The following is a 25,542-nucleotide window of genomic DNA, read 5'->3' as shown; positions in this document are numbered from 1 at the left end:
CCAAACTGTCCAATGTCTATTTAAAAATTTGAATTTGTAGTTATAAACTTCTCACAAAGAAAATTTCAGGCCCAGATGCTTCACTCAGGAATCACACCATTTACAGAAAAATTATGTCAGTTCTACCTGAAGTCTTCCAGACAATTGAAGAAAAAGGAAATAATACTCCACAAGTCATTCTATGAGGCTGAAAAGTGAATGTGTTGGTTGTTTAGTCTTGTCTGATTCTTTGTGACCCTATGGACTGTATTCTACCAGGCTCCTCTGTCCATGGAGTACTCCAGGCAAGAATACTGGAGTGGGTTGCCATTCCCTTCTCCAGGGAATTTTCCTGACCCAGGGATCGAACCCAGGTCTCCCACATTGCAGGGGGATTCTCTACCATCTTCGCCACCAGGGAATCATTATGAGGTTAACAACACCTTCTATAAATGGTAGGGACTTCCCTGAGGATCCAGTGCTTAAGACTCTGTACTTCCAATGCAAGGGGCTCGAATTCTATCCCTGGTCAAGGAACTAAGCTCCTGCATGGCCAAAAAAAAAAAGAAAAAGATAAACAATAATAAAACCATACAAAGGCATTATAAGGAAAGAATATTATCATGAGAAGAGTTGTAAAAATTCTCAACACAATTTTAGCAATTATATATTAAATTGAGTAATACATTTATTCCAGGAGTACAAAGTTGTCATGAAACTTGAAAATCAGTCTATATAATTCACAAACTTAAACCCCTCCCCCACAAAAAGAAACCAAAACCAAACCGTATTTTCATCTCAGTAGACTGAGAAAGAGCATTTGATAAATTCAATAGTCATTTACAATAAAACTTCTCAGTTAATTAGGAACAGAAGGAAACTTCTTCAGTCTGATAAAGGTGTGTATTTTTAAAAAAACGCTTCTTTTTTCATCAGCCTTGTAGTCAAGTACCCCACAGAGCTATGGATCTAGTGGAAGTAGCACAAGTTTCTGTGTCAGAAGGAAAAGTTCAAATCATAGCCTTCCTACTGCTATGATCATGTACATGGTCAATAGCCTCTCTGAGCCTGCATGTTCTTGATTGTAACAGAGATAACAGATGAACAAGTTATGCTATGCTACTGCCCAGCACTGCTTGACACATTAAAATTAGTGCCCTTTCTTCCCTTTTTCTTAACTGGTTCTGATGAGGGTGAGGTTGGTCCAGGACAGCAGTTTTCAGCATCTTTCTTAGCCACGAGTGTCTTCTGCAGACCTGAGATGCAAAAGGCATCAGAAGGCTTGCTCTGGTGGACTGTAAGAGCTCTCATTTCCTCCTTTTTGGAAGGATCTGATGGAGTGGAATGGGGCAGAGGCTAGGAGGCAATGAGAGGAAGGTAAGACACCCCTAAATCTGCAGTTGGGCTGTTTCTGGAAAAACCCAGCAGGTTTTTGGCAATAGGTTATCACTCTGGGCTTGTAGGACCATGGGTGTCCAGGCTCAGGTTTCTAGCTAAGATTACATTTGAGTGTGGAACATGGGGGAGGTTAATCCATCAGGACAAGATCTGTCTGATTTAATGGCAGGGATGGCCTCTAAGTTCTGAAGTGCTCCAGCTAGAAGGCACCTCGTGTTCTTCAGGGCTCAGCTGCCCAAGGTCACAGTTACACTGAGACCAGTTAGTTACTTGCATGAGATTAGTTTTATCCCTTGCCAGCAGCGCTGTTACACCATACTTTGCAATCAGGAACTATTTGGAGTTTGCTTTGCCAGAGGCTGATATTTCATGCGTGGTCTTTAATGATTCTGAAGGCAATGTCAGGCTTCCAAGGAGGCTTGTTAGCCACCTTCAAGAGGAGAGAACTTGATGAGGGGGCGGGCAATGCCCCTGCCAGCCAATGAGCGCATTCTGTCAGGTGCTGGATTTCATGATACACATGAGAACATTAAAAACGCTGGGAATCTGGCAGTGAAGCCGGAGGTCGGAGAGATGTCAGTACAGCAGCCGTGAGAACCGGAACAGACACTGCCATCAACTGAACACACACAGGCACACACACACACACACATGGTCATGAAATCTGCAGAGAAGCTGCGGAGAAACGGGGGAGGGGGGAGAAGGACTTGGAAAGGGGTGGTTATAATGTGAAACAGACTGTTTTACGCCAGAAAGGATCGAGGTACCTTGTTTGACAGGATCAGGTGTGCAGCATCAGGGGCGGTCAGGGTTGAAATACGAGATGAGATCTGATCGAAGGAAGAAAATGAATAACATCTGAAGCATTCAAAACACTTATGTCGTTTTAACCCTAGTACCACAATGCAGAACCTAAAAGTCATGTCAGACATTAAAAAAAAATTTTATTGAAGTCTAGTTGATTTACCATGCTGTGTTTGGTTCTGATGTATAGCAAAGTGATTCAGTCATACATATATATATTCTTTTTCACATTCTTTTCCATTATGGTTTATTACAGGATATTGAATCTGGTCTCATGTGCTCTACAGTAGGACCTTGCTGTTTTTCCATTCTATGTATAGCCGTTTGCACCTGCCAACCCCAAACTCTCAATCCATCCCTCCCCTACGACCCTCGCCTGCTTGGCAACCATAGTCTGTTCTCTGTGTCTGTAAGTTTGTTTCATAGATGTGTTCATATTTTATTTGTTTATTTGCTTATTTATTTATTTATATTGGAGAAGGAAATGGCAGCCCACTCCAGTATTCTTGCCTGGAGAATCCCATGGACGGAGGAGCCTGTTGGGCTACAGTCCACGGGGTCGCAAAGAGTCGGACACGACTGAGCAACTTCACTTTCACTTTCATGCATTGCAGAAGGAAATGGCAACCCACTCCAGTGTGCTTGCCTGGAGAATCCCAGGGACGGGGGAGCCTGGTGAGCTGCCATCTATGGGGTTGCACAGAGTTGGACACAACTGAGGTGACTTAGCAGCAGCAGCAGCGCCTCGAGGTTTGCGAGCCTTTAGTTCCCCCAGGAGGGATCGAACCAGGGCTTCAGCAGTGAAAGCGCCAAGTCCTAAGCACTGGACCACCAGGCAAGTGCCATCTGTTTTATAGTTGCAATTGCACATATCACAAGCGATATCATCCGGTGTTTGACGTCAGACATTTTTACCCTTGAGCACTTTCAGCCTCTGGCCAGGGACGTTTCTCACGGCCCTGCTCCACGGCCATCCCACTGGTTACCATCTCACTGCCTCTGGTTCTGCCTCTCCTACTCATGTCCTTGCTTCCTCTCCTTCCCTCCCGCCTTCTCTTGTCTCCTTGTCTGATCGCTGGTTCCCCCACGGCCCCCCCACTGCGCCTATCTTGGTGGCCCAGGTTTCTCCACGCAGATATTCCACTAGATCTTCACCTTCTACTCAGAGCAACTTGTGAGGCTTATCTCCCTCCCTAATGGAATTCTGGCTCTGGTTCATATAATAAAAATTCCCCTTGATGATGCTGAACCTGCATCTTCTGAGGAGTGCGGGTTAGACATTTATGTGTGATAAGTGACTTGGCCTCTGTCTGCAGGGCACTGTTTCCAGGTGTGGCCTCTAGGTTTTACCCCCCGGACGACTTGAACATGGTTTTACACTCACAGTTGACAAATCTTTGGAGCCATACAAATAGTTTGCATTCACTATTGTTCCAGTGTCCCCACCTGGGAAGCGGGGTCCTGTGTGCACTCAGCTGTGTCCAGCTCTTTGCAACTCTGTGGTCTGTAGCCCACCAGGCTCCTCTGTCAGTGGGATTTCCAAGAATACTGAGTGGGTTGCCATTTCCTTCACCAGAGGGTCTCCCCGACCCAGCGATCGAACCTGAGACTCCCATGTCTCCTGAATTGGCAGGTGGATTCTTATCCACTGCATCACCAGGGAAGTCCAAAATGGGGACACTAACAGTTATTACAATTTATTTACTCCACATTTTGATCTGAAGACTGCAGAAACTAACATTATCACTGACTCACATGTCTAAATGGTATTGTTCACCATTTTTGTTTTTTATTCTTGTAATTTTAAGAATACATTTTTCCTATGACCAGTATTTTTCTGGAAAACTTCTAGTCCAAATATGTGGGCTATTCAGTCACACTATCCATCCTTTTGAATGGAAATGCACTGACATCTGTCAGAGGGACTTTTTGGATGGGGTCTCAGGGCTGGGGAAGGAAGGGCAGCAAAGAAGGGACCAAGGTGAAGGATCTGGAGCAGAGAGATGAAGGACCAGCATAGTGCCTGGCAATGCCCAGGACTAGGAGGAGTAACGGTTATTATTATTATTTAAAATATTTTATTTATTTGCTTATTTAGGCCATGCCAGGCCTTAGTTAAACATGCAGATTCTTAGTTGAGGCATATGGGATCTAGTTCCCTGGCCAGGGACCGGGTTTCTGCATTAGGAGTGACAAAGTCTTACCAGCCAGACCAGGAAGTCCAGTGTCTTGATGTTGTCATTTATGTACGAATCATGGACTTGTTCTTCTGAGTGACGTGTGAGTTTGTGTGCATCCTCCCTACTTGAGTGTGGGGAACCCAGTCTTTCTGGAACAGGAACTTCTCAGCAGAGGTGGCCTGCCAACCATGGGCTCCTTTTAAACCAGAGGGACACCTCTCACTCTTAATTCTAGTCCCCCAGAGACTGAATGCACCACCCATATTTGACTGGCTCATCAAATTATGTCAATTCAGGAATAATTATGAGAAAATGATAGCTTACGGTGAACGGTGTCGGATTTGTGATCTCCGAAGAAGAAGATTTAGCTTCGGGACCAGGGACCCGTCTCGATCACTCAAGAGCTTTTGTACAGCAGAATTTTACTAAAGTATAAAAAGGTACAGAGAAAGCGTCTGACATAGACATCAGAAGGGGGACAGAGGGTGCCCCTGCTAGTCTTTAGCAAGCTGTTTTATGTCTGTTAGAAAGCTGTGAATCAGATAAGAGAGACACCTCAAGGCTGATGAGTTTCAGCAGGCCCTTCTTCCATAATGTGCATTTTTGAGATAGGATGGCATGATGTGTGTCAACCCCCAGCCGTAAAACAATCAATGTGAATACTGGTTTGTTGAGCTATTATCAGCCCAAGGTTTGAGAAAAGAAAAAAAGTTAGTCTTAGGTGGAACCATTTTGAAGAAAGGTAAATTCCAAAGCAAATACAGTTTCATTAACATAGCTTAAGAAAAACATTTCCATGAGAAACCTCCTTTTACTTTTGTATGGAGAAGAGAAAAAAATCTGGCACTTGTAGTCTGTTTCCTCCTGCTGCTTAAGGCAGAGATAAAAAACGTCTAACACTTGCAGCCTATTTCCTCTGTTTGGAGACCCCTGGCCTTCCTGCCTGTTACCCTCTCAGAAGCATGAATCCTGTGGGTCTGTTTTGTAATTAGAAGTGAAAGTCCTCTTCCTTTAGGCCAGGCATGATGTCCCTCAGCTTCTCAGGCCTGTCACCCTCTCCATGTGGATGAAGCCCTTCGTAGACAAAAGAAAGGGTCAAAGGGCTTAGACATTGGGTGGGGGGAAGTTCTCTCCATTTGCAGGGAAGAGGGAGGAGTAATTCCATAACAATATATCCATCCGGAGAAAGAAGATCATGGCTCATGGTTCGGCACAAGGTGGCTTCCCAGGTGGCGCTAGTGGTAAAGAACCCTCCTGCCAATGCCGGTAGACGTAAGAGGCAGTTTTGATCCCTGAGTTGGGAAGATCCCCTGGAGGAGGGCATGGCAACCCATTTCAGTATTCTTGCCTAGAGAGTCCTATGGACAGAGGAGCCTGGCAGGCTGCAGTCCACGGGGTCGCACAGAGTCGGACACAACCGAAGCAAGTTAGCAGGCATGCATGGAAAAAGCTGTAACACCAGGAAGCAAAGCCTGACTTTATTTCCTGTATAACTGGATGCAACTTAGATGTAAATTAGTGGTGACTTCTGCAGAGTCTTAATGTGAGTCAGTAGAACCTGGCTCAGTTCATCTTCACCAGGGCCACCTTTGTCTTGGTTTCCCTGGGGTCCTGGTTTTGTCTTGGTTTTCCTGGGGTCCTGGAGAGAGGAGATGGTCTGAGGACAGGATGCGTGTGCCAGAGTGTTTTCCATGAACAGTTTCGTAGCGGGAAACAGATGTGCCAGGTGGCTGGCTGGCCAACAGCATAATGTAGAAAGCATTAGAATATAGATCCTTCCAAGCAGGGTTAGCTTGACTGCTTGGTTCTCAGGAGCGTCTCTCGTGCCTTCAAAACAGAGAGGAAACCAGCCTTTTCCTGGTCCAGGTTCTGTGGGCTTAAGGAGGCTTTGGCTTCCATCGTTCTGTGCTTTGGGGCTGGCCTCGCTGCATCCCTCGTCTTGCTTGGTCTCTTCGAGAGCAGCCACTTAAAACTGTGGACAGAAGCTTAGCATCTTGGCAGCTCCCATGGAGAAACCGTGTACAGCATCTGCGGGAGCTGGAAGACCTGAGTTATTTCCCGTTCGCCTCGTGACTGGAGTGGTTTCCAAAGGGGTGTGTGGCAGAGGCGGGAGAGGCTGGTGCCCATCAACTCCAGCCCTGGAAATAACAGGGTTGTGGTCCCCCAGGATTTATGGGGGGATCTGGTAGGATCTGAGACCTGGAACCTCATTCAGATGGATTCACAGGCTACAAACAAGTCATGCTGGAAGGGGATTGTATCTGGCCACATCTCTGTCCTTTGTAACTTTTTAAGCCTGACGTCTTTGGCTTAGAGACCATGAATTATGGAACTGTAGTGATTTCAGACCTTAGAGACCATCCACTTGAACCTTGCTCTTTTATGGAGGAGAAATTGAGGAAGTGAGATGTTAAATGAGTTTCCTAAGGTCAGTTACAGAAGTGGGGCTGGAACTTGGCTCTCGCATCCTTTCTGCAGCATCACTCAAAGTTCCCTGATTGTCTTTCCCTGCCCCCCTTTTTTGCACCAACACAAAGGGTGTGTTTTCTCATGTTCTCCGTGGAGACCTTTGCACCAGAAACCACGCCCCGCCCCCGCCGCACCGCAGCCCCATCCTGACCGAGCCTTTCTATAATCTGGTGCATATTTCCTACAAACGAGTACAAAAACCAGGGTGTAGAAACAAGATACAACACATGTTTAGAGATTACTGACTCTGAGAAGGCTTAACCTGAAAACTGTGAGTGGTTTAGAACATGGGTCCCCAACCCCAGGGTCATAGACCAGTCTGTGGCCCGTTAGCAAATGGGCCGCCTGGCAGGAAGTGAGCAGCAGGCAAACCCTAAAGTATCCTCCCATCCCTGTCCATGGAAAAACTGTCTTCCATGAAACCGATCCCTGGTGCCAAAAAGGCTGGGGACCACTGGTTTAGAGAAAACATGATTGAAACCACAGAGGCGTATGCTTTCCAGGTAACACAGTCACTTGTCTTGTTCTACAAGTTGGAGGATGTGATTTTTGTACCTCACATGCTGTCTTCATCTCCTGCTCCTGGGCCTCCCTACCTGTCCTCTAGCCCCCAAACACAAGAAGCAAATTTCTGTAATTTACTAACCTTTCTATTTCAAGGGGCTTCCCTGATCGTTCAGTTGGTAAAGAATCCGTCTGTAATGCAGGAGACCCCAGTTCGATTCTTGGGTCAGGAAGATCTGCTGGAGAAGGGATAGGCTACCCACTCCAGTATTCTTGGGCTTCCCTTGTGGCTCAGCTGGTAAAGAATCTGCCTGCAATGTGGAAGATCTGAGTTCAATCCCTGGATTAGGAAGATCCCCTGGAGAAGGGAAAGGCTACCCACTCCAGTATTCCAGCCTGGAGAATTCCATGGACTGTATTATAGAGTCGCAAAAAGTTGGACACGACTGAGCGACTTTCACTTTTCTCTTTCAAATTGAGATTCTGATTTGTATTGGAACATGGCTCAACTATCAGCCTGCTCTTACTCTTTGCTGGTGAGGCTCTATGCTCCCTCTGCAAGGGGTGCTGGGGCCTCACCGAGTGTCCTCAGGCTTGCAGGCTCCTCTCCTGTGGATCCAGCTGTTTTATTGGACACTGTTTCATCAGCCTTCCCAGCTTCTTCCTGTCTTTTCTGTTGGAGTGGTAAATGGTCCTTTTCTTCCCTAAACACTACTTTATGGCTGATTCCCAGGTTTTGTTTTAACCACTTTGAACAAGTGAGATGGAATCCCACCTGGCCCTGGGTTTGCATGCTAAGACTGCTGATGCCACACTCACAGCAGGAGGGTGTGTGAAAAGGTTATTGCCCACATAATCAGGCATTTGGGAAGAGCAGAATAGGCTTCTCAAGCTGGTCCAGACATGTCTTGAGAAAGCAAGAAAGAGAGACTGGCCTGGGGCTTCTTGGGGCAGGGCTGAGTGAGGGTCCAGGCATGGGAAAAGCTTCCATGGTTGGACTGTCCCTCTGGGCCGAAAGAGGGAGCACTCAGGCTTTCTTGCTCCATGTGGTGGAGGGGTTGGCCAGAAGGATGAGGCTTAGAAGCTGTCAGCAGTCAAACATCAACAAATGGAGCCCAGGCTCTTTATTATGGGATTATTTTGGATTTAAGAACAGTTGTTCAAAATATGGAAATGTTTTTGTCATATTACACAGGATTCACTTATCCTTGATTAACAGCCAAATTCCAGGGCTCACAAGTCGCAGAGTAACAAAGCCAGCAATGCACAGTCCCCTCACTTCCTAATATCCGAGTAAACTAAACCATTGGCCAGTGACTCGACAACGTTCTCTGTTTAGCTATGACGCTTCAAAAGTAATTGGGCTTCCCTTGTGGCTCGTTGGGTAAAGAATCCGCCTGCAATGCAGGAGACCTGGGTTTGATCCTTGGGTTGGGAAGATCTCTTGGAGAAGAGAATGGCTACTCACTGCAGTATTCTTGCCTAGAGAATTCCATGGACAGAGGAGCCTGGTGGGCTACAGTCAATGGGGTCACAAAGAGGCATGACCGTGCGACTAATGCTCACTTTTCTTCACATCAAGTAATTACTCTCTGGCAACATATTGATGATTAAACTAGTCTATATCATTTTTTTTAAATCATTTTCTCATTCAAAGTCTCAACTGTCCTACTCATGATGAAATTCAAATTGAGGACTTCCCTGATGGTTCAGCAGTTAAGAATCTGCCTGCCAGTGCAGGGAACGCAGGTTCCATCCCTGCTCTGGGACGATCCCACATACTGAGGGGCAACTAAGCTCTTGTGCCACCACTAGTGAGCTGGCACTCTCGAGCCTGCAAACCGCAGTTATTGCCCCTAGAGCTTGTGCTCCACAGCAAGAGAAGCCAGTGGAATGAGAAACCCCGAGAGTCGCAATGAAGAGTAGCCCCCACTAGCTGCAACTGGAGAAACCTGTGCCCAGCAACGAAGAACCAGTGCAGCCAAAAGTAAATAAATAAATATGAAAAAGAAGAAATTAAAATGAAGATCCCCATGCCGCTAATTTCCAAATTCACACGTCTAGTCCTGACTTCTCTCCTAAGACCCAGACATGCAGACTCAAGAGTTTCCTCCATAGGCGCATCTCAAGGGCATCTCAAGTTGAACATGCTCCAGATACAGCTACAGATTTGTTCTCCAAACTTGATCCTTCTCTTAACTTTCCCATCTCGTAAATGGCTGCACCATCTTCCTACGTCTGTCATCTGAAATTCTAGAAGGCTCTCTTGATGGCTTTCTTGCTCTCACTCTCCCTGAGTCTTGTGGGTAGATTTACAAAACCTTCCCTCATATCCCCCATTCCTTGTCCAAGCACTGCGGCTGCCTTTCTCCTATCTGGACACTGCAGGAGCCCTGCAGAGCCCCTCACTTCTTCCCGTGCCTCTGCCCACTGTGCCCCCCTAAAAGATAACTGAAGTCCCAATCCCTGGAAATTTGAAATGTGCCCTTATGTCGAAATAGGATCTTTGCAGTTACAATCAAGTGAAAACGACATCATTAGCGTTAGCCCTAATCCTATCTGGCTGGCATCCTTGTGAGCAGAAGAGACATGGAAACACACACACACAGGGAAGATGGCCACGTGAGGATGGAGGCGGAGACTGTGATGATGCTGCCATGAACCCAGGCCTGATAGCGACTGAGTTCTTGGCCTTCTCCAGTCAGTAGAAATTGACCAGAGGTGGTGGCTCAGTGGTAAAGAACCCATCTGCCTGTGCAGGAGACCTAGGTTCAATCCTGGTCCAGAAAGATCCCCTGGAGAAGGAAATGGCAACCCACTCCAGTATTCTTGCCTGGGAAATCCTTATGGACAGAGGAGTCTGGTGGGCTACCATCCATGGGGTCTCAAAGAATCGGACATTGCCGGGGTCCAGCCCCAGCTGATCCAGGGTATTCGAAGGAGAGACGGCATAGGCGAGGGTCAGGAAACAACTGCTTAATTAAACGTTAATTAAGGAATAGAATAAGGATAGCTCAGTAGGAAAATTCAGTGGAGAAAAGAGGCTGAGTAGCTTGGTTTACGCGGGGGACCAATAAAACTTCAAGACAAGAAGCTTGCACCACTTACGTAGGCTGCAGGCGTCCTTCCGTTCTCCCGAAGGAGAGGACACACTGAGGCCTCCCCGGTCGGATCTTAGAAGCCCAGGCATAATTAGTAAGCATGGTGGGTTCCGCGCTCCAGATGGAGACTCAACCAGAGTGAGAGAGAGAGAGACATGGGGAGACCAGTCTTTCGAGGAACTGATCCCAATTCTTTATTTTCCATGGTCTACTTTTATACACTGAGATGTTATGCAAAAGTCACGCGGGGTCAGCAGTCCTGACTTTTATCAAAGTCAGGTGCTTCATACAAATGTATACAGAGGTCTTAGGGGTGTTACATCATCTTCTGGCCAGGGGGCCTGCTGACAATTTACGACCCTCTCCTTGTGACAGCGGTCAGTCAACCAGGACACTTATTTCTCCAGGGGTGATTATTCTTAAAACAGATGCCACCCAAATAAAGTTACATTCCTATAGGGTGAGGGTGTAGTGGGTTTTAGTTAAGGAAAGAATTTACTTAGCCTAAGGTCTAACGTGATTTATATCAAAGGTTAATACTTATTTCTTTTATATATTCATTAATGTGTGTAAGGGTAGGGGATATGGAGACTTAGCAACAAACATTGGCTCAACAAATGAAAAAACCCTTCACCAATACAATTTCTAATCAGCCCATTATACTTATACTAATAATTTTCTAGCTTCTCTAAGGAACCTGTTTTTAGAAGGTTTAAAGCATCTCGTGCCTCTCACAGTTGGGAGGCTGTGAGCAATCACATGTGGCCGGACAAGCCTGTCAGGCAGGCTAGAGAACCTTCAGAGGAGTTTGTAGGTTAAAACACTCCTATCACGCCCAGGAATTATTATTAACTGGAGCTCTAAGTTAACTCCTTCTCCGAAAGAGGTGGTGGGGGACAGCCCCCCGTAAAGTCAGAGGTGTAGGTGAGAGCACAAAGTAGTAAAGTAGGCAGGCTCTGGTTATGGGGGTAGATGCTTGAGGATTTCCAGGGGGACTCCTGAGGCTCGATCCCGCCTTTGCGTATGTCAAGCCTCCTTCCTCATGACCTTTGCCATGGGCGGAGTGCCTCACGCCGGCCCCCAACAGGACATGACTTAGTGACTAAACAACAACAACAAGAGGCCAGACAAGAAAATCAAGCAAGCTCTCTTTCTGGTGGTGGAGTGTGGAGAAGACATGCAGAAATAACACCTCGCAAGGGGAAAGAAAAGAAGGAAGAGAAGGTCATCAGCCTTGGCCCTCAGGTGGCTGAAGGAGAAAATGTATTTGGTGTGTGCTACACCTTTGCATGCTTCAGTGACACTTTTGTCCACGTCACTGATCTTTCTGGCAAGGAAACCATCTGTCGTATAACTGGTGGAATTGAAGGGCTGACCGAGATGAGTCCTTGCCATATGCTGCCATGTTGGCTGCCCAGGATGTAGCCCAGCGATACAAGGAGCTGGGCATCACTGCCCTCCACATCAAACTCCGGGCTTCAGGAGGAAATAGGACCAAGACTCCTGGACCAGGGGCCCAGTCACCGCTCAGAGCCCTCGCCCACTCAAGGACGGAGATTGGGCGGATTGGGGATGTCACACCCAACCCCTCTGACAGCACCTGCGGGAAGGGGGGTCACTATGGTTGCTATCTGTGAACTGGACTCCTCAAGTTATTGTTTTCTGTTAATAAATTGCCTTGATGTAAAAAAAAAAAAAAAAAGGAAAAAAATTCAGGCAAGGCTTTATTGGGGCTCCTGTGCTGGCTACAAGAGGGAGCAAAAACAAGTAACACGTTTACTTACTCCCTCCCATGGGGAGGGCATGGGGAGGGCAAACTTGTTCCTTTATATCGTCCCTTATATAGGGTGAGGGTAGGGGTGTGTTTAGGGTCGGGCTGGAGGGGTGGCCTAGGTGGTCTGCCCACCCCTTTGTGGTGCTGAGTGCAGGGGGGCATGTGTACCCTGCTTTTGCTCCCAACACCCAGTTTTTTGCTCCCAGCTCCTCAGAAATGGCAGCTGGATTTTTTTTTTTTTGGTATTTTTTGGTCCAGAATTTGCCCCAACTGGGCATGCACACAGTTATTTTTAGTCCCTTATAGTTTCTTTGTATTCTGTATTTCAAGGAGAGGTGTGTCCAGGTGCAAGCTCTGCAGCACAGCAGCAAAGGGGCCTAGGTCCCAGTCTGTCTCTGGACCCCCTGGGGCCACCAGGAGCTGGAAGAGGCAAGGAAGCCTCCTCCCCTTGAGACTTTGGAGGGACAAGACCTCTAAACACCTTGATTTTGCACTTCTGACCTCCGGAACTGTGAGACAATAGATTTCTGTTGTTTTAACCCTCCCCACCTCCCCCGAGTTCGTGGTGCTTTGTTACAGCATTCTGTAGCAGCTAATACAGACACAGACCCTATAACCACTGTTTTTGCATAACGGTCAGAGGGATCTTTTCAACTTCTTTCATATTGTGCCCTTTCTCTGCATAAAAACCTACTGATTTTCCTCTGAATTTAGAATCTAATTCAAGCTCTTTTCCAGGCCAGTGCGACCTTATGCATCAGGGCCTGATGGTTTCTGGGCTCACCTCCTTCCTCCTCCTCCCCCAACTCCAGTCCTCCTGTTTGTATCTGGACCATGTTTTTCTGGCTCTTTTCCATTCGCTGGGCCCATGGCTCTGAGGGATGAGCTGGAGTCACTAACCTCGCCCTGAGTATCACCCCGTTTCATTTCCTCCAGATCACGCATCCCAGTGTGGCGTTTCTGTTCTACATCGTCACTGGTCCCCATCCCTCCGTGGTGAAGATTGTGAGGTCTGAGCTTGCCTGTGCTGCCACGTCCCAAGTCCAGAAAAGTGCTGGGCAAGGCTAGGAGCTTCATATACATTTGGTGAGTGGATATCTGATATATGCAAATGAGAGTTGGACTGTGAAGAAGGCTGAGCACCGAAGAATTGATGCTTTTGACCTGTGGTGTTGGAGAAGACTCTTGAGAGTCCCTTGGACTGCAAGGAGATCCAACCAGTCCATTCTGAAGGAGATCAGCCCTGGGATTTCTTTGGAAGGAATGATGCTAAAGCTGAAACTCCAGTAGTTTGGCCACCTCATTCAAAGAGCTGACTCATTGGAAAAGACTCTGATGCTGGGAGGGATTGGGGGCAGGAGGAGAAGGGGACGACAGAGGATGAGATGGCTGGATGGCATCACTGACTCGATGGACGTGAGTCTGAGTGAACTCCGGGAGTTGGTGATGGACAGGGAGGCCTGGCGTGCTGCGATTCATGGGATCGCAGAGTCGGACATGACTGAGCGACTGAACTGAACTGAACTGAAGACATGTTTTGCTTGAAATTTGATTTTCAGTAAATAAAAATACACTTTCTATTTATTGGGCTTCCCTAGTGGCTCAGAGGATAAAGCGTCTTCCTGCAATGCGGGAGACCAGGATTTGATCCCTGGGTCGGGAAGAGCCCCTGGAGAAGGAAATGACAACCCACTCCAGTATTCTTGCCTGGAGAATCCCAAGGATGGAGGAGCCTGGTAGAGCCTGGTAGGCTACCGTCCATGGGGTCACCAAGAGTCGAACACAACTGAGCGACTTCACTTTCTTTTTCTGTTTATTGAATGTTTTCTTTTTGGCTGTGCTGGGTCTTCACTGCGGTGCGTATGCCGGCCTTCTCTAGTTGTGGCACGTGGGCTTGGTTGCCCCTTGGCAAGTGGGATCTTAGTTCCCTGCCCAAGGATTGAACCTATGTTTCCTGCACTGGAAGGCAGATTCTTAACCATTGGACCACCAGGGAAGTCCTTGTGTTTACTGAATTTATTGACATTCCCTTAAGTGCATTTGCGTAAGTGCAATGCACACTTTTCCTCAATTAATCTCTCTTGCTTCTTAATCTAGAAAGAGCAGTCAAGCCTTAGCCAAAAGAGGCCTAGAGAGTCTCAAGACACCTGACGACTGAGAAATCACCTGTTGGCATGAAACCAGAGCATCTTGGCCTGCGTGAGGCTCTTCTCACCCTTCTCAAGGGTCATCCTGTGTGACTCCAAGGTGAACTACTGCTCCACCAAGCCAACGTGACAAAGTGTAACAGCTGGTGCATGTAGGTGAGGGGGTAGGGATAGTCATTGCGGCATTCTGTCATCTTATTCCAAGTTTGAAAATTTTAAAAATAAAAAGTTGGGGAAAAACATCACAGAAAATGCTGTTTGATTTCAAATTGCCTTTAGAAAAACTTTGTGTATGTAAGACTGAAGGACAAACAGCCTGGTTGGATCAGAAAATTGACTGAAAAATATCTGGTTTGTTTAGGAGTATAATGCATCTGATGGCCAATATGTCTATTTATGTATTTTTAAGATCAGTCAGGGGCTTCCCCAGTGGCTCAGCAGTAAAGAATCCACCTGCAATGCAGGAGATGCAGGAGACCTGGGTTCCATCCCTGGGTCAGGAAGATCCCCTGGAGGAGGGCATAGCAACCCACTCCAGGATTCTTGCCTGGAGAATTTCATGGACAGAGAAGCCTCACGGGCTACAGTCCGTAGGGTCACGAAGAGTCAGACATGACTGAAGCAACTGAGCACACACAGGCAAGGTCAGTCAGGCCTTTGCAACAAATCAGGGCAAAATTAGCATGCCATGCTAGGTCTTATTTCTGCACTGGACTCTCGAGTTGTAGTTTTCATGGGTGAATGGCGTTCTGTGCTGTCCCCCAGGGACCCTCACCCATCAGAGCCTTTCACAATGGACCAGCTTCTGGGGGACTTCAGGTGTGTTTCCAGCTGCTCCTCCTGGAACTGTGTCAGCTGACCCCAGACCTGTGAGTCAGGACGTCTCTGTTTGTGTTTAAGCTCTGTCCCACTTTCAGGAAGCTATCAGGCCTTTGATTCTCTTGGGAGAACTGAAACAAAGAGTCAACTTCTAGAATCCTACTGTGGAATACAGCAAAAGCAGTTCTAAGAGGGACGTTAATCAGACTTGTGGTTGCCAAGGGGATGGGGAAGGAAGAGGGTCGGATTGGGAGTTTGGGGGTTAGCAGATGCAAACTATTATATACAGGATGGATAAACAACAAGGTCCTACTGTATACCACAGGGAACTCGATTCAATATCCTGTGATAAACCACAAAGTAAAAGATTATAAAAGAGAAGGTATATATATGTATAACTGAATCAGTTTGCAGTACAGTTTGCAGTACAACATTGTAAATCAACTATACTTCAATAAAGTAAATTTTACACGTGTACACCCATGGTGGATACATGTTGATGTATGGCAAAACCAATACAATATTGTAAAGTAAAAAAAAATAAAAAATTTTTAAAAAAATTAAAAAAAATAAAAGAAAGGAAATTCTTCAGGAAAAAAGAAAAATCTCCAATAACAACCTAACGTTATACCTCAAGAGACTAGAAAAAGAAGAACAAAGTCCAAAGTTAGTGGATGGAAGGGAACAACAAAGGTTACACCAGAAATAAATGAAACTAAAAAGACAAAATAAATCAAGAGCTGGTTCTTTGAAAAGATACACAAAATTAAGAAATCTTTAGCTAGAATCACCCAGAATTTTCTTAAGTGTGGTAAGAATTAACAAAATTTCTCTTGGGAGATGTGAAATGATCTAAAAAATAAGCAATGCATCAATACTGGAAGGATATAACAGCAATAGCTCAAAAAGATTAATGCTCATTCATCTTAAGGACTTTCTGTGGCAAATATGATAGTTGGTCTTTTGCCCTAGTAGACTAAATAAAAAGAGGGGACAAATAATAGTTACATAAGCTATAACAGGGAGAGCTGAGGTTCGAAGTTATTATTTTGGATTTTGCACATTGAGTCACTTGATGAATTGGTTTGATTCTGCCCATCGTCTCTTAATGGTAGACAGTTTTTCTAGAGAGTGACAGCATGGGGTCGGCCAGGCTAGGACAGTCACTGTCCTGGTGGTCTCTGGGTGCAGGGGAATAAGCAGAACCAGAATATGTCACTCACAGTATAACTTGACCCTTCACATTTGCTGACTGCACTGCAATTTCTTTTAGTTGTGCTTTTAGTTGCTTGCACCCAGCTCCCTGAGGACTTGGTCTTCCCCCTTCCCTTGATCTTCCACTTCCCCCTTGCCCACACACCTGCGTAGGACCCCGGCTGCCTTCTGCCCAGGGGTATTGGTGGGGAGGCCCAGGCTCCATTTCCACTCCTGTCAGGGCCTGCCTGTGGGCCCAGGAAGGTCAGAGTCAAGTGCAGGCCCCATGGCATCTGGGGCAGTCACCACTGCATGCCTTAGGCTTGGGCTGTTAGTTGTCTTGTCTTAGGCTGGCTGTACCTGGCTTTGGCAGGGGCCTCTCACCTGCTCCTGGTCCAGGGGCCCAGCACATCCTGTGCAGAGGTTGCAATTCCTTGGGGTCATCCATTCCTTGTGCGTTGGTGTGATGGGCCCAAGGAAAGGGGAGTTTCGCTTCCCCACCCCATTGGGCTGTGCATTTTCATTTTGCGTTGAGTTTGGCAAATTACATCACTGACCCTGTGTGCCAGGGCCCAGGGCAGCAGTGAAGCAGCAGAGGAGATGAGGTAGGGATACGTTCTTCCCATTAATTCCATCGCTGGTTGGTTCTGGTATCAGGCTACGGAACTTTCCATTAAGAAACTTTTTCAACACTGCTCAGATTTCGAGCTTTTATTCACATAATTTTTCTGTTCTGAAATGTCTTCTTTTAGCCGCTAAGATTTTCCAACTTTTCCTTATTTTTAAAGGCCCAAATCCAGATTGATCTCTCTCACAAGACTTCTGGCCCACTCCAGACAACCTTGCGGGTTCTCTGTGCTGAACTCAGGCTGTGCTTTCTGAGTGTTATTTATGAATTAAACATAGATTTCTGACCGTTCACCCTGTGTTAATTGTTTGGCCTCGTTACTGAACTTTTCAGGTGCTTGTGATTTGTTTAATGACTCTTCTTAATACAGTCTCCTGCAAAATGTGATAGATGCACGCAGACATATTTGTTGAATGAATGACACCCTCAGTGTGTGATGGCATTTTTTGAAAGTAAGGGAACAATTAAAGCCATACTTTTTAAAGACATTGTTGATTGGTCAAAATCAAACTTCTAAATCCAGTGATTTCAAGTGATCAATTAGAGAACAAGTAATGATGAACTAGAAATTGACAATGAAGAAAGGAATTTTTGAACCAGAAGACAGTGGTTTTTGTAGCAGTGGATTCATTTAATTTGAAGTCGGTCTTTGACAATCATGAGGTTAAGGACAGGGAAGCCTGGCATGCTACAGTCCATGGGGTCACAAAGAGTTGGACACGACTGAGTGACTGGACAACAGATCCTCTACCTATGAATGATTAGATGAAATTCTCACTGCGACATGAGCGTGTATGTCTTTCCAGACCCACAAATTACGTTCTGTACCCCAACCAGGAGGTTAAGGAAAATTCTGGGGATTCGGGCAATGCTGCCTCAGTCCTGCTCAGCTTTTGAGAGGTCCTCCCAGGCGGGCGCTAAAGTATTGGGCTGTTAGTTGTTGTTGTTGTTTTTCCCAGATATTCTTACTTTTATTTTCAAAAAAAAAATAAACATTTTAAATGTTTACCTGAAACATTTAAGGTAGACAGCAGCATTACTTAGTATTTATGAATTTATCATTTTAGAACTTCACATTTTAATGTTTGCTTATTAGAGGGTCTCAGTTAATATACTGATACCACGAAGGTCTTTCGTGGGGCTGTTCTTCACCTTCAGGTTTGTTGAATTTTCCTCCCAACTTTGGTGGTTTCCTGGGTTTCTTGAGTCACCACAGCTCCGGCTTAAGGATCTTCCATCCGGTGAGGCACCTGGGGCTTACAGGGCTTCATTTCAACAGAAGATGCTCCTTTTCTGTTTTCGTCCAATGACCAAAGTGAACACACGGGCTGTTGGCTCCATTTTCGGAGGAGTTTTCAGGTCGGGCTTTAAAGCGCACGAATGACGTCAGCACGTCAGCGCGTCCGTGAACATGGACTTGAGTCCAGCAGTGTTCTTGTTTTCTCATTTGGCGGGGCGGGGGAGAGAGCTGCGGAGGTGCCGTCCTCCGGGGAGTTCCAGAACAGAGGCTTTGGGTTCTCTGAAAAGCTCTCTATTCTTTCTTAAAATGTTCACAGAGTCCCAGGCCAGAAAACAAAACAAGACGGCTTTATTAGTCACCCGACAATGGGAGAGGAAAGCCACCCACTTCTCCATGCTTCCTTTCAAAGTAACCTCAGCGACCCTGACAGATTCATGGAACTAATTAGAAACAACAGTAAGGAAGCCGCGGGAGGGGCGATTTTGTCTCTAGACAACACTTCAGAACTTCCCTGAGGAGCCTCTGCTGCCTCAGACCCCGCTCCCTGCCCCGCTCCCACTCCCCAGGGCAGACCCTCCTGAGAGGGGCTCGGACCACCTCCCCCTTGTTGAATCCGCCATCAGTTTAGGCACTCCCGGGTCCCACAACCCACCTGACACGCTGACGCTCTACCCAGGCCTCAGTGGGGGTCAGAGCTCAGTCAAGCCCTGCAGCCCCCTAAGCTTTCGCCCTGACCACAGGGTTGAGGGTGGTGAGCCCCTCAAAGCAGAGGTCACGACCTGTGAAGAAAGGGAAGGATGGAAACCTAGCTCTCAAGCGCCTGCTCAGAGCTGGGCACTGTGCTGGGGGGAATCTTAATTGTTGTTCTTTAGTCGCTAACTTATGCCTGACTCTTTGCGATCCCATGGACTGTAGCCCACCAGGCTCTTCTGTCCATGGGGTTTTCCTGTGTAATATCATTTTACCATGTAAGTGGCCCTTCAATTATATAGAAGGAGAAAAACAGTCAAAAAGATTAAAAATGTATAGAAGATTGCATTCCAGTTATCTCCAAAGTTGGGTGGGTCTGCTCTAGGGAAGGTGTCAAATTAAATCTCGTTGATGAACCACTAACTACCTGAAAGTGAAAGTCAATTGGGTCCAGCTTTTTGCGATCCATCAGATCAGATCAGATCAGTCGCTCAGTCGTGTCTGACTCTTTGTGACCCCATGAACCGCAGCACGCCAGGCCTCTCTGTACATCACCGACTCCCGGAGTTCACTCAGACTCACGTCCATTGAGTCAGTGATGCCATCCAGCCGTCTCATCCTCTCTCGTCCCCTTCTCCTCCTGCCCCCAATCCCTCCCAGCATCAGTGTCTTTTCCAATGAATCAACTCATCACATGAGGTGGCCGAAGTATTGGAATTTCAGCTTTAGCATCAGTCCTTCCAAAGCACAACCAGAACTGATCTCCTTTAGAATGGACTGGTTGGATCTCCTTGCAGTCCAAGGGACTCTCAAGAGTCTTCTCCAACACCACAGGTCAAAAGCATCAATTCTTCGGCACTCAGCCTTCTTCACAGTCCAACTCTCACATCCATACATGACCACAGGAAAAACCATAGCCTTGACTAGACGAACCTTTGTTGGCAAAGTAATGTCTCTGCTTTTGAATATGCTATCTAGGTTGGTCATAACTTTCCTTCCAAGGAGTAAGCGTCTTTTAGTTTCATGGCTGCAGTCACCATATGTAGTGATTTTGGAGCCCAGAAATGGAATTCTCCAGGCCAGAATACTGCAGTGGATAGCCTTTCCCTTCTCCAGGGGATCTTCCCAACCCAGGGATTGAACCCAGGTCTCCCACATTGGAGGTGGATTCTTTACCAGCTGAGCCACAAGGGAAGCACAAAGAACAATGGAGTGCTTAGCCTATCCCTTCTCCAGCGTATCTTCCCAACCCAAGAATTGAAGCTGGGTCTCCTGCATTGCAGGTGGATTCTTTACCAACTGAACTATGAGGGAAGCATGCTAAGTCACTTCAGTCGTGTCCGACTCTGTGCTACCCCATAGATGGCAGCCCACCAGGCTCCCCCGTCCCTGGGATTCTCCAGGCAAGAACACTGGAGTGGGTTGCCATTTCCTTCTCCAATGCATGAAAGTGAAAAGTGAAAGTGAAGTCACTCAGTTGAGGGAAGCATGAGTGCCCTCCAACTGGCCAGTTTCTAGCTTAAATTGTGGCAGGAAAATTATTTGGGAAAAAAAATGGTGTTGACATGACCACATTAAGTCTCTGTCAATTAATGACTAAAAATAGTTTTGTGTGTTCACATAGGATTCCAAGTTTATGTCAAGAATTATTCAAATACAGGAAAAGTTTCAGCTTCAGAACACAAACTTTCAGCATCTTGTTTTGGCCCATCAGAAACTTCACTGAAAACACAAATATTATTCAAGTTTCCATCTTGATGCCTGGCAGTTTTTCCCTTGGGAAAGAGCTTCCAAAATGCATAGTTTAGATATAAATTTATTCATCGCTCTAGTGTCTCTTTTATTGGGAAACCAACATAATAGTAGCTAACATTTATGTAGCCATTGTCATGTGCCAGATGCTGCCTTCAGTGTTCTGTGTATATTTACTCACTTAATCACCATAACATCCTGTGAAGTGGATACCATTGCTATCTCTATCTTACATGTGGGGAATTGAAGGCCCAGAGAGGTTAAGACTTGCTCAAGGACACACAGCTGATAAATGGTGGAGCCAAGTTCTTGGTATACTGATTTTTCTCTTTTCGTATGCTTCCTGTTTCTGTCTTAATAACGTTATTATATCTATATCTCACTGTAGGCCACCCTGGCTTGGCTACATTTTAAAACAGAGAAGATGCTGGTTCCTCCTCTCATGGCCCACGTAGGGCAGAGTCCCCTTGCTTGGAAGGTGAAGGGAGTCGCTGGGTGCAGTGAGGGGCCATCAGACTGGAGCTCTAAAGGGCTCCTGCCCCGCTTCTCTCATCCTAGCACCCACACCGCTTCTGATTTTAATGTGTAATTGAAACTTGATTTAACCCCAACTAACAGGATTAGGCAGAGAAGGCAATGGCACCCCACTCCAGTACTCTTGCCTGGAAAATCCCATGGATGGAGGAGCCTGGTGGGCTGCAGTCCATGGGGTCGCTAAGAGTTGGACACAACTGAGCGACTTCACTTTAACTTTTCCCTTTCACGCACTGGAGAAGGAAATGGCAACCCACTCCAGTGTTCTTGCCTGGAGAATCCCAGGGATGGGGGAGCCTGGTGGGCTGCCGTCTATGGGGTCGCACAGAGTCGGACACGACTGAAGCGACTTAGCACAGCATAGCATAACAGGATCAGGAGAAGGTAGTTTGCTGTTGTAAAACCAAGCAGAGGAAAACAGACCCTGCTGGAATCACATGTGTCTTTTCTCTGAGTTGTCCGTGGCCTAGAAGGGCTCAGATTCATTTAGTTGGAGGGGCAGGGATTACCTAATTCCCCAGCAAGACGTGGCAGCTCACTCCCTTGGTTCAGCATGTTCTCCTTAAATGTGCAGCCGTGGGAGTCGTGTAAACCCAGATGAGAAACAGCTCTGCTGTGGAGTTGCCTTAGGAAGGCGGGTTAACCGCTGAGTGCCATGTATGCTTGTCTGTACAATGGCTGCGTTAATAAAAGATACCCTCTCAGGATGCGGTAAGAGTTAACTAAGATTATGTTCGTAAAGCAGGAGATTAACACAGTGGATGGCACAAATGACTCAAAAAATGTACTAATATCAGCAGGAACACATTCCATTTTATTACAGTGATTAGAAAGGAAGCACAAGCAACATGGGTGGACCTATAGATTTTCACGCTAAGTTGGAAAGAGAAAGACAAAGACCGTATCACGTATATGTGGAATCTAAAATACGGCACAAATGAGCTTACCTGTGAAACAGAAAGAGACTCACAGACACAGAGGACCGACTGGTGGTTGCCAAGGTCGGGGGAGGGAAAGATTGGGAGGTTGGGGTTAGGAGATGCAAGCTATTCTATACAGAGTCAATACACAACAAGGGCCTACTGTACAACATGGGGAACTATGTTTAGTATCCTGTGATAAGCCATAATGGAAAAGAAAACGAAAAAGAACGTATACATAGATATGTATAACTGAATCACTTTGCTGTAGAAAAAGTAGAAATTAACACAACATTGCAAATCAACTATACTTCAATAAAATAAACTTAAAAAAGAAAGGAAGCAAAAAGCAAAAGCTTTTATAAACCTAAGTTTCTCAAGAGAAATATCAGGCACACTAAGTCCTAGAGTCTCCCATCCAAGTGGGCCACCCAGTGTAACGCTGAGGCTTCAAGCAACTCATGCAACATTTACAATAATTGGTTACATACTTGACCATAAGGGAGATCACAACAAAACCAAAGAAATCAATAATAAAAAGTCTGACCAAACTATAGCAATTTTTTGAGAGCAACAGCTAAAAAGATATCCCCTAAAGTTTTTGTGTATAAGCATTTTAAAAGTCAAATCAAATATGATTTCTAAATGATTCCTAGAGCAAAGAAAATGTCTTAATGGGGGAATTTAAATATTTTGAACTAACAACAAAAACACTAGCCAAAACTGTGGAATGTATTATAGCTAAGGCAATATATCGAGTGCAACTTCTGGCTTTAAATGTATACAAAAAAGTTTGTTAAATCAGTCAGCTGAGTTCCAGTTTAAGAAGGAAAAGAGCAACTGAGCAAAATCAAAAAAGGCAAGACCAGAAATAGTAAAGGTTAGAGCAGGGATAATGGAATAGCATTTTACAAAATCACAGGAAAGTAAAACAGAACTAAATCTAAGGAAACTAAGCTTTGTCATCTACAGAACGGTGGTGCTAACATTGCCTTCAAAGTGAAGCTGTAAGGTCACATGATACTCTGTGCAGAAGCACTCTGTAGACTGCAGAGAACTACTCTGATGCACATTTCATCTTTATATCATTTATTCAGCCCATCCTGACCAATTACCTCTTCTGTGCCTGGTGGTGGGAGTATAATGCCTTCTTGGGTATTGATCATGTCAGCCCAACAGGACCCCAAACAGTGTCTGCAGCAAAGAGACACACACCACTTAATGAGAACACAGGATGGGGATGTAACCCGCTCAGGGATGTTAGGAAGGTTCTGAGTGAAAATGAGGTTCAAGCAGAGAAAAGGAGGCAGGATGGAGGGAGAAGTGTGTCAGACGAAGGGAAGGGCACGTGGTGTGTGTGAAGGACAGAAAAAGGACAGAGGGGCTGAGGCACCATGGCTGGGGAGGGGGCGGGACTGCAGTGTAGGAAGGAGCTGGGAGGCTGTGCGTGGAGTTTCACTTTCTATGAGCCACGGGAAACTGCTGCAGTGTTTGTTTTTGAGTTGGAGGGGATGGTTTGAACCTCCAACTTGTAGCCAATCAGAAGCACAGGTAACAACCTGGGCTTGTGCTTGGGGTCTGAGCCCTTTACCTGCAGAACCTGATGCTCTCTGCGGATAGATGGTGTCAGAATGGAGCTCATTTGTAGGACCCCAGTTGGTGTCACGGAACATCACTTGGCGATGTGGGGAAAATCCCACCCACACGTCAGGATCATGAACGCAGAGCCCTTAACTTCCCCTTATGGCATTTCATTTCTCTATCCTTAAAACTGACTTCTATTTCCCACCTCCTGGAAATTCGGCTGAGCTTAGGTAGGAGTCAGGGGACGTCTACTGAATAGAATCTGGGACTCTTTCCTGCTCTCTCCTGCCAAAAAACACATCCATTTCCAAGGGAGCTCCTTACTCCAGGGGAATGACCTCAGAATAGGATGAATGTGCTTTCTGGGAGAGGTCCAGCCCTTGGTTTTTATTGAGAGAGTCATCAGCGTAGGACAAATGGATAGCAGAGTTAAATTATTACATTCTTAAAGTATTGGAAGCCCTCTTATTCTGAGCTTCAATTTGTGGCTTCCAGGGCAGCTGAGAGTCTCACTGTTCTGAAGGTCCTAAATCTCTGCTTTGCCTATTGGTCTATTGGCTTTCAAAGCCCATGTCTTTACCGATCATATAAGTCACTTGGTAAACTCCTTTAGGGTCTCCTGGTAAAATGTTTCTACTAGGATGTTGTTTTGCCTGTAGACAACTGAAAAATCAAATAACATCACTTAGTTGATGCCTTTGAATTGTGGCGCTGGAGAAGACTCTTGAGAGTTCCTTGGACATCAAAGACATCAAACGAGTCAATCCTAAAGGAAATCAGCTCTGAATATTCATTGGAAGGGTTAATGCTGAAGCTGAAGCTCCAATACTCTGGCCACCTGATGTGAAGAACAGACTCATCGGAAAAGACTCTGATGCTGGAAAAGATTGCAGGCAGGAGGAGAAGGGGATGACAGAGGATGAAATGGTTGGATGGCATCACCGACTCAATGGACATGAGTTTGAGAAAACTCTGGGAAATAGTGAAGGACAGGAAAGCCTGGTGTGCTACAGTCCATGGGGTCACAAAGAGTCAGACGTGACTTAGCGACCGAACAACAACAAACATTAAAATGTATCAGTTCAGTTCAGTTGTTCAGCCTTGTCTGACTCTTTGCAACCCCATGGACTGCAGCATGCCTGGCTTCCCTGTCCATCACCAAACTCCCGGAGCTTGCTCAAACTCATGTCTATCATGTCGGACATGTATAGCTTTACATAACAGGAGATCCCGGGTGAGCTTCTGTATTCCTATCTTCATCTCACTTTCTCAAACTGTGTACTGCTGCCTCTCCCACCTAAGAATTTCCCTTGTGTCACTCTCATCTTTTCCTTTCTTCAAAATGATATTTCCACTCCACTGAACGATACTCACACAAGGAAGCACCTACAACAACCCTGAAACATCTACACTAAAAGAACTGTTTCTCTTTTTTATAGCAAAACTGCTTCAGATGGTTTCCCTACTTACTAACTCTTCTTCTGTTCCTTCAATTTTCTTTTGAATCTTCTCCAATCAGGTTTTAAAAAATACTGAGCAATAACCAACATATAACATTGTGTTAGTTATATCAGAACAACATGATTTGATATTTTTATGTGTTGATAAATGATCACCACAATAAATCTAGTTAACATCCATAGCCACACATAGTTGCAAATACTTTTCTTGTGATGAGAACTTTTTAAAAATGACTTTTTATTTTTAATTGAAAGATACTTGCTTTACAGTGTTGTGTTGGTTTCTGCCATATACAACATGAGTCAGCCATAGTGATGAGAACTGTTAAGATGTACTAACAAGTCTCAAATATACAGCAGGGTGT

The 25,542-nt window shown here is 45.9% G+C and overlaps 1 protein-coding gene and 1 pseudogene across 4 annotated transcripts in view; one reads left to right on the top strand and one right to left on the bottom strand.

Annotated features, from left to right (window-relative positions):
- The window catches only part of PNLDC1 (PARN like ribonuclease domain containing exonuclease 1), a 247,762-nt gene that overhangs the window by 180,204 nt on the left and 42,016 nt on the right, over positions 1-25,542 (bottom strand). The gene's annotated exons all lie outside the window — the stretch shown is intronic.
- Positions 1,843-12,072, top strand: LOC129659938 (40S ribosomal protein S14-like; annotated as a pseudogene).

The sequence above is a fragment of the Bubalus kerabau genome, chromosome 9, assembly GCF_029407905.1.
Source record: "Bubalus kerabau isolate K-KA32 ecotype Philippines breed swamp buffalo chromosome 9, PCC_UOA_SB_1v2, whole genome shotgun sequence".
Classification (NCBI taxonomy): Eukaryota; Metazoa; Chordata; class Mammalia; order Artiodactyla; family Bovidae; genus Bubalus; species Bubalus kerabau.
This window is presented reverse-complemented; position numbering and strand designations above follow the sequence as displayed.